At 40.7% G+C, this 8,205-nt stretch overlaps 1 protein-coding gene across 3 annotated transcripts in view; it reads left to right on the top strand.

Moving 5' to 3' along the window:
* Nucleotides 1-240: 240 nt before the first annotated feature.
* COBL (cordon-bleu WH2 repeat protein) overlaps nucleotides 241-8,205 on the top strand; it is a 174,509-nt gene continuing 166,544 nt past the window's right edge. Inside the window, exons 1-2 of one of the 3 annotated variants that reach the window (XM_071736761.1) lie at nucleotides 241-312; nucleotides 2,598-2,823. The gene's annotated coding sequence lies outside the window, so the exon portion shown is untranslated. Of the gene's footprint in view, nucleotides 313-2,336; nucleotides 2,476-2,597; nucleotides 2,824-4,158; nucleotides 4,264-8,205 lie in introns of those variants that run through there. The other 2 variants (XM_071736759.1, XM_071736760.1) reach the window with 2 other exon arrangements.

The raw sequence follows: 8,205 nt of genomic DNA, 5'->3' as shown, positions 1-8,205 counted from the left end.
CAAGATCTGTATTAGACCACAGTTTGGAAATGCAGTTGTGATGCATAAATGAACTGCATTTTATAATTTTCTAAGGAACCACCTTAAAAGTGAAAAGGGAGGGACAAGATATCTACATTTGCATTACATGTGGAAGTAATCTACATTTGCAGTGACACTTTTGTGAATGTCATTCTTTCCCAAAGGGTTACAAGTGCCACATCTCAAGTTACACAAACATTCTCCCGTGCTGTGACATTAAAATCTCACAAAAGGGGAAGGCAATACCTGCACCGGGGTGACCGTGCACTGGAGGCCTACCTGGTGTTTGAGGTATGCTGTGAGCTTGGCAATGGTTCAGCTGGGATTGGGCAATCTGTCAGAGGAGGGTTTTGGTAGCAGCAAGCTGTGGCTGCAGCAGGGGAGGGCATGGAAACCTGAAGTTTGTGGTGTTCACACAGGCTCCTGTTCACACAGCCCACCAGGCTCCTGCACCAGGGCAGGAACCGAGGTTATGTTCTGCATCTGCAAGAATAAGGACAAGCAGAGGTGCACCCTGAGAAACCTTCACAGAAGTGATGACTTAGGTCCTAGAAGTTGCTGCAAGGCTCACAGCTGGGTACTGCTGTGTACCCCTGCAGGGTCTGACTCCAGCTGGCCCTCACTTCATAAACACTGGGGTGGGAAGGCATGTCACATGCAGAGTACACATGAGCAAATGAAATGCCATTCTCTGGAATTTCATTTTTCCCTTGGGAGATGCAATGAAGCCGTAGAGAGTTTCCCAAACCTGTTTTGAACGAACATCTTTTAAGCAAAGATTTTCATGTGTGTCTTGGTTCATTAGTGCTCAGGAAGAATAGTGCTTTTCATATAATCACAGAATAGTTTGGGTTGGAAGGGGCCTTTAAAAACTCTCTACTCCAACCTTGCCAGAGACAGCAGGGAAATCTTCAACTAGATCAGGTTGTTCAGAGCAGCCTAACCTTGAATGTTTCCAGGGACAGAGCCTCCACCACTTCCCTGGGCAACCTGTGCCAGTGTTCCACCACCCTCATCATAAAAAATGTCTTCCTAATATCTAGTGTAAATCTAGCTTCCTTTAGTTTAAAACCATTACCTCTTGTCCTATTTTTATGGGCCCTATTTCTTGTCCCCATCTTTCTTATGATCCCCCTTTAAGGACTGCAAAAAGGTCTCTCCAGAACCTTCTTTTCCCCAGGCTGAATAATCCCAACTTTTTCAGTCTTTCTGCACAGGAGAGGTGCTCCAACCCTCTGATCATCTTCATGGCCCTCCTCTGAACCTGCTCTAAAAGGTCCATATTTTCCCTGTACTTTGTGATATTAAAAAGGCAACTAGTGGGGTGAAAACATCTCCATAGTTATTGTAGGCATTAGTCTAATGTGTTTTAGGAGGATTTAAGCTTTCATTTGTCATCTTCCATTAAAAGAAAAAAAAAAAAGTAAATTTGTGAGGTTTTGGAATATTTAATCAGGTTACGAATGATTATAAAAATTAAACAAATGTATTCCTTTAAATCTCCACAGACATGTGCCTATTTACAGAAAAGATTGTGGTTGATATTCTAAAGCTTTCTGTGGCTAGTAAGGCCTTCCTGTGACACTTGTCTGGTGTGAAAAGATGGGTCTCTGCAAGGTTGTTGTTTTCCTCCCTTGTGCTGAGCAGAGAAGGTGGAGAAAAGGTGGGGCTCTGGCTCACTGCCCACTCTGCTGGAAAACAGGGTCATGCCAACAAGCTGGGCACCAGCTGCCAGGGGCAGAGGTCTTGCCATGGGGGCAGAGGAGGGACCAAGAGCAGTCCCTTTGCATCGCTGTTTGCTTTCTGGGTTGTCCCTGAAGCAACACAGTAGTACATCGCAGCAAATTCTAAGCTTTGTAATCTGGTTACTCCAGTCTGCTCCAGCCAATGGTAGGAAATTACTTTTCTTTTAATTTGAGGTGCTCCATACTTTTTCTGAAGAAACCCTAAGGAGCTACTTTGTATTTTTAATGCTCTGAACTGGAGGTGATTTTCACACTGTACATTTTCTGGATACCTGTAGATGACTCACCTGAAGAAAGGGAGTGTTGCTTCATGTTAATTATGTCATAATTTATACCACTCCCCCAGACTGAGATTGCAGGGTTAGCAGTGTTGGCAAACCAGGAGAAGACAGAAATAAGAAGGTTCCAAAGGTTCAGCCACCTCATGTCAGGTACAGGGCATTTAAAGCACAGGGGAGACTTTTTACCTTCATGTTATCTTTTAGGGGCCAGTGAACAATGGGCTCCTGTAAATATTAATGTAGCACCAGTACAAGTGGCAACAGATAGGGTTAAAATGTTTTCAGATGAAGAGGACAATAAATGAGAGAAGGGGTGTGTAAAACACTCAGTTGTTCCTGCCCATGTTTGCAAGTGACATGAAAGACTTGGAAAAACTAGTCAGAGCCAGTAGAAAGCCTCCCATTAATATCAGTAGGCTTTGGATCAGGTCAGTGATATTCTCAGATAATCTATATTTCCTACACCACTCTTTGCTGGATGGTTTAGCCAATCTCTTCCTTGTTAATGCAAGGACAGTTTTTCTTGTTTCTAATTATGTGTTGCTTACAGGAAGAGAGTGAGGAAGGTGACTTCAATCCTTTCTGAAGAGAAGTGTTGCCCTGTCTCATCCCAGCGTGACAGTGTCTGTCCAAAGACACCGTGGTGAACCAACCCTGTACTTCATCTCAGACCAAGTTCTCCTGGATAACTACCAAAGGACATCATTGGAAGACCTCCTCCTTCCTCTTCCATACTTAGCTAATCCATATTTTCTGGAAAAGGAGATAAGCAGCAGGTATGTCTCATTTATTCATTTATTCAGGTATGTTAGCAAAGGTATGTTAGCAAAAAGAGACAAAAGTACTACTGTCTTGTTACTTATTTGTATCAAGGTGTAAAGCTTCTGCAATGTGTGAAGAGAGGTAAGAAATCTTTTCTGGCCTTAAAAGAGCAGGTGGTGGGGAAGCCACCCTCTGCACCAGTGATTTTGTCATGACATGCTGGTGACTAGAAAAAATTTACAGAATACGATGTCAATCCAAATATGCCCAGAGAGAATTACAGAGGGTCAGTTAATTTCATTATTTACCTCCTCACATTTGTAAACTGGGTCTGAATTTTATAGAAGTCTTTCTGTACATCAGTCTTCAGATTTAGTCTGCCTTCTTCAGATGCTGTCCTGGCAATAGCATCCATTGGTGCTCTATCATCCAGGGGTATAAATCTCATGTTAATATAATACAATGATTTTAGCAGGTTCATGAAGTCTGCATTTAGGGTGAAAATAAATAAAAGGTAGGCCTTTGGGGATGCATGTAGCAATTTAACAACACACAGATAGTCAAGTCACTGTTCAGTTTGTAAAGAATTCTAGAGATGATATATCAAAAGGTCTCATTTTTTTCTAAGCAATCAAAGAATGTTAAGTTAAATTTGTTAAGCTTTCTCATGCAAGTTAAACTTTGTGTGCTTTAAGGTGTTGCTTAACTAAGGAAACCATGAATTAAGTAACTCAATAGAAATAGCAGCAGCACTATGCATGCTACTTTTCTATTTTTGCATAAGTACATATGTATTTTTCTTTATCTATAGCATATTAATTTTTATTTAAATAGAGAACCAAATCCTGTTTTCATTTATGTTGCTATTAGTCAGGATTAGCTACCTTAAATGAAGTGTGCATCAGGCAGTAGAAGTGTGAAATGAGAATTACATAAGTGACTATGAAATTTTACAAATTTATGTTGTTATTTATCCATACTGAACCTTGAAAATGAAACCTTGAGGTACCATGACCTCCTCACCATAGGAACTTGGTAATTTCAGCAAAAGACCGTACTGAAAAAAATCTATTTAAAAGTGGTAGAAAATTTAACTCGGTCTATGAGATAAAATACAATTGTGAACACTAATAAAAAAGCTTATCTCAGACAGTGTTAAATATTTGCAGAGAGGACTGTGGGTGGATATGGTTCTTCTGATTATAGCTTGGCTATATTATATACATGGAAATAGAAATAGCCTTCTTGAAATAGAAACCCTGGTGCTGAGTATTCGGCACAGACGCAGCTCACTTGGGAACGGGTTTCTAAGGGTATTTGGTCCCTGCAGGAGACTAACTTATCTACAGAGTGACTTCAGCAGCTAGCAGCTGGAGCCCTGCATGCAAGCCAGCATTTCAAAGGTGGTGAGTGCTCCTCACTGCCAGGGCCAACCCTGCATGCTAGGAGGAGAGGTGGGTATAAAGCATGGAAAAGGCATGGGCTGGTTGCAATGCTGGAGACACTTGGGGATCTGTAAGCAGTGTGCTGGGTAAAGGATCGTGGGGAGGTGCATGTTCACAGCTTACAGGGAGAGAGAGCTTTCTGTTTCCTTCATTGCTGTACTAGGCCATGCATGGAGCATTGCTTCTGCCAGCCCCTTGTCAGTCCTGCCTGGATTTACAAAAGCCTGGCCTGTCTCTACCTGATTGACTGGAAAAGCTTCATGCCAAAGTCAAGTGTTCTGCTATGACTTCACGCCACTTCTAAATGAACTGCTTTCAAACCTGTGGAAAGTAATTTACCCAGAAATTTCCCTTTCTGCTTAGTTCTGCCAGGCTGAGCAGTCCAAGAGCTCTACTTCTCTTCCATGAAAACACTTAGAGGGTAATTCTAAGCATAGCACAACATGTTTTCATTCCAGAAAGAGGTGAGGATGAAGGGATTTTTAAGAGGCACCAGCATTTGGGAGGCAGTGAGTCGCTTCTCTGAAATGCTGCTTTGACAACCTCAGTCTCCCCTTGGCAAGGCAATAAAAGAGCAAAAACCTCACAGTGAGGAAGGGATGCAGTTGAGTCACCCTGACCAGCACGTGGAGCAGGATTACCCAGCACAGTACAGGGAGGATGCATTTACATAGATTAGCTAATGCTTTGATTCAAATTTGATTTGTAAGCCAGTTAAGGATGCCAAATGTTTTGGGGTTTTTTTTTTCCAGTCATACAAAATCACATAAATCACATATCACTTCAAGACTAATTTTCTATTTTCCCTGAATAATGCTATTGTCTTCTCTGACACTGTTCTTAGATGAGTATGAGTTCTGTAACTTTGGGCATCATCTTACTTTAGCATCTTGCCTAGGAGGGGTCTCAACAGAGATGAGCACAAGAATATGAGCTCTGACACAGAGGGTAAGGCCAGTAATTTGTCCAGGGAAATATTTTTTCATTAATGTCAGTTTAATTGCAAACTAGGCCAGGGGTTTCAAATCATGGGAAAAAAAAAATAAAAGAAAGCTGCCATAAGAGGAATGGTAGAAAATAGAAGAAATACAAAGCTATTTTTCCAAAATATATGGTACAAAATTTTAGAGAAAAACAAGAGACTATAAGGGGGGAAGAGAGGAAGAATGAAAGAATAACCATGTAATCAATACCCAGCTTTTAAAACAAAATTCCCAGAGGTCTACTGTTCTTAGATGCAAGATTATACCAGCATATTATACAGATATATCAGCCTCAGTCTGGGTTATGCTGAAGCCTGCTGTGTCCACTTTTAGTCACATTTTAAATAACCTGGTTTTAAGTTCCTGATGGCTGCATCATTCACAGAAATTCCTCTTATTCTATTCACAATGCAGCTTTAAATGGTTTCTCTATTTCCATTCCCTGCCCTAAATTCATGCTCTGAAACACTTTGTAAGGCAAAACCAACCTCCCTTTCCAGAATATTTTTACCTGGTGTGACACTGCTCAGTCTGCCCTGTGGCTCCTGAGCATCAGTGTTGGGCTGGCGCTGCATCTGCACCCACTCCTCTGCCACACTGCACCCTCTCACTCTCCACTTCACTGTTTTCCAGACCACCCCAAGGTTTGAATGTGGGAATGAATGGTCAAGCAGGGGCTTCCCCTATGGTATTTTCTATGTGGAGGCTGGGAGAGTCTCTAGCTTTCTCCATCATGCTCCCAGTTCCTTTTTCTAGGTGTCTTAAGGCCCAATAGCCCTCAAAGTCTTCATTGACTTCAGCAAATTTTAGAATATAAAAGAAAAAAATCTCTAGAGGGATCTCTCAGAACAGGTTGTGAGGTAGCAAGGCAAGGGGTAAGCTTCAGTATTTCTCCATGTGCAGGAAGTTATCACCTGACAGCTTAGAAATATTAACAATCTCAGCTAAAGCTACAGAAATGTGTATCCATATCCAATGGCCCTTGCAGATGGCTTCTTTGATATGTTTTTTGGACTATCAGTGTAATTTCAGTTCTTTACTTATGAGCCTCAATTGACATCCTGGATGTCTTACACTAAAACTTGAAGAAACCTAAATTCTGTTCCAAAACCCCTAGGTTGTTCAGGGCAGGAGCTGTCTTTGCTGTCCTCTAGATGCTGTACAATTACAGTCAGGTACTGGGTCACTGAGAAGGCTCCTCAGAAAGTAAGAGAAAAAACAGATGAACTAGAAAGCTGTCAGTGATTTGCTGCTTGACTGTGGGCAGAACCAAGCACAATATCCTCATTCTTCCTTGAATGCCCCACTCAGGCAGTCACAGTGCCTTCCAAAACAAATTCAGCCTCTTCAGTGGTATTTGATAATGTTGTGTTAGTCTCGTACGGACCAGCAATGACTTGGTATTTGCTCAAAATTATGCATTGTTTTTATTTTATTCTGACATGTTCATCTAAAACTGGTATAATTTGCTCAGAGTTATTTCACATTCCTAATAAAAACAATAGGACCTGTGGGGCTAAATCCCAAAACAACTTTCTGTGGAAGGGTAGCTTTGGGATTTAAGAATACAGCCTAGCAAGCCCTGAAAATCTCATTTCCCTTCATTTTTTTTTTTTCTGTGAAGAGAAAAAGAAAAGAATTTTGTGAGGTTGGAGCTACACAGATCCAATTGCTGTAATTACATAGCCAGGAATTTTTCAATTGTACAGTAAATTGACTCTCTTTTAGAGACTAATGCTTAAATTGCAATTTCTAGATTGCTTAGAATGGGAAAAGGATTTATGTGGTCAAAAATGTGTGTTTGCTATTAAGTGAACATAACCACATTAACTAACTTCTGTTCACAGTATTCTCCTTCTATAAATTCAGGTTTGTTGTATTTTTGCTTTGGTTTTTGAGCTGAAACTTGGTTTCCAATTCTAAGATTGTCCTCAGACATCTAAATTATAGGAAGTGAAATGTGCTAGACCAGAGAAAGGACCTGGTTAACCAGTGAATGTTGGCTAATGCTGAGCTAATTTTAACCTCTTTTTGCTACATTAGAAACAAATTCTTTGGCATCAGACTTGTCCTACTAGATTCCTTACGTGTTCAGTTAAGTTTATACTACAAACTCAAATTCCTGAAACACCACAGACCAGTTTTAGCAGAAGAAGAATGTGGCCTTAAAGGTTTGATTCAGTAGTATTCTTAGCAGTGTAGGTGAGGAAAAATAGTAATAATGTTTTGACTATTCTGTCTAAGTGAAGAAATGTGAAATAGCGCTAGAGATTTTTTTTTTTTTTAAGGCCTAAGTTACTTTACAGAAAGGATTTTTTCATCCAAATAACCTCATATTAGGAAACACACTGAGGAGGCCATCTAAATTGTGCTGAAGTGATACAAAGAGGAAAGGGTTAAAAAGCCAGACCTGTGGGGACTGAACATGCTCAGTCTCATGGACATTTTTATGAGATTGGCTAATACAATTTTTTTTTTTTATGAGATTGGCTGTTCATACAGCCCCTCTTGGAACAAGTGCCCTTTGCCTAAAACACGAGTATAGCACCCTGATTGTGGGGATTACAATGCACACTAGAAATGCTCCCTTTGCCCTTTTTTTGAGAGCTGGGCCCAGTGCCAAGGAGCCTGGAGAGAAGCAGATTCCCGTGTTGCATCACAGAGTGAGTTCCCCACATTTCACCCAGCTTTTCCATCAGCTAAATGGGACTGAAGAACCGGCACTGTCAGCAGTCAGTGCTGCTGCTCCTAGTGCCCTGGAGGTGTATTAAAATTATCATTTTGCAGTGTTTTTTCTCTTTTGCCATGCTATATAAAAAGGGTTGAATGTAACTAATGAAATTTTTATGTTTTATGCTTTGTTATGACAGCTTTCTATACCCCCCAGAAGAATGTTTTGTAAGACTTGGAAGAGAGGCTATCAAACAGAAAATATGTATACGGTGCTGCTAGAGAATAAAGTAACATA

Source organism: Heliangelus exortis, chromosome 2, assembly GCF_036169615.1.
Source record: "Heliangelus exortis chromosome 2, bHelExo1.hap1, whole genome shotgun sequence".
NCBI lineage: Eukaryota > Metazoa > Chordata > Aves > Apodiformes > Trochilidae > Heliangelus > Heliangelus exortis.
This window is presented reverse-complemented; position numbering and strand designations above follow the sequence as displayed.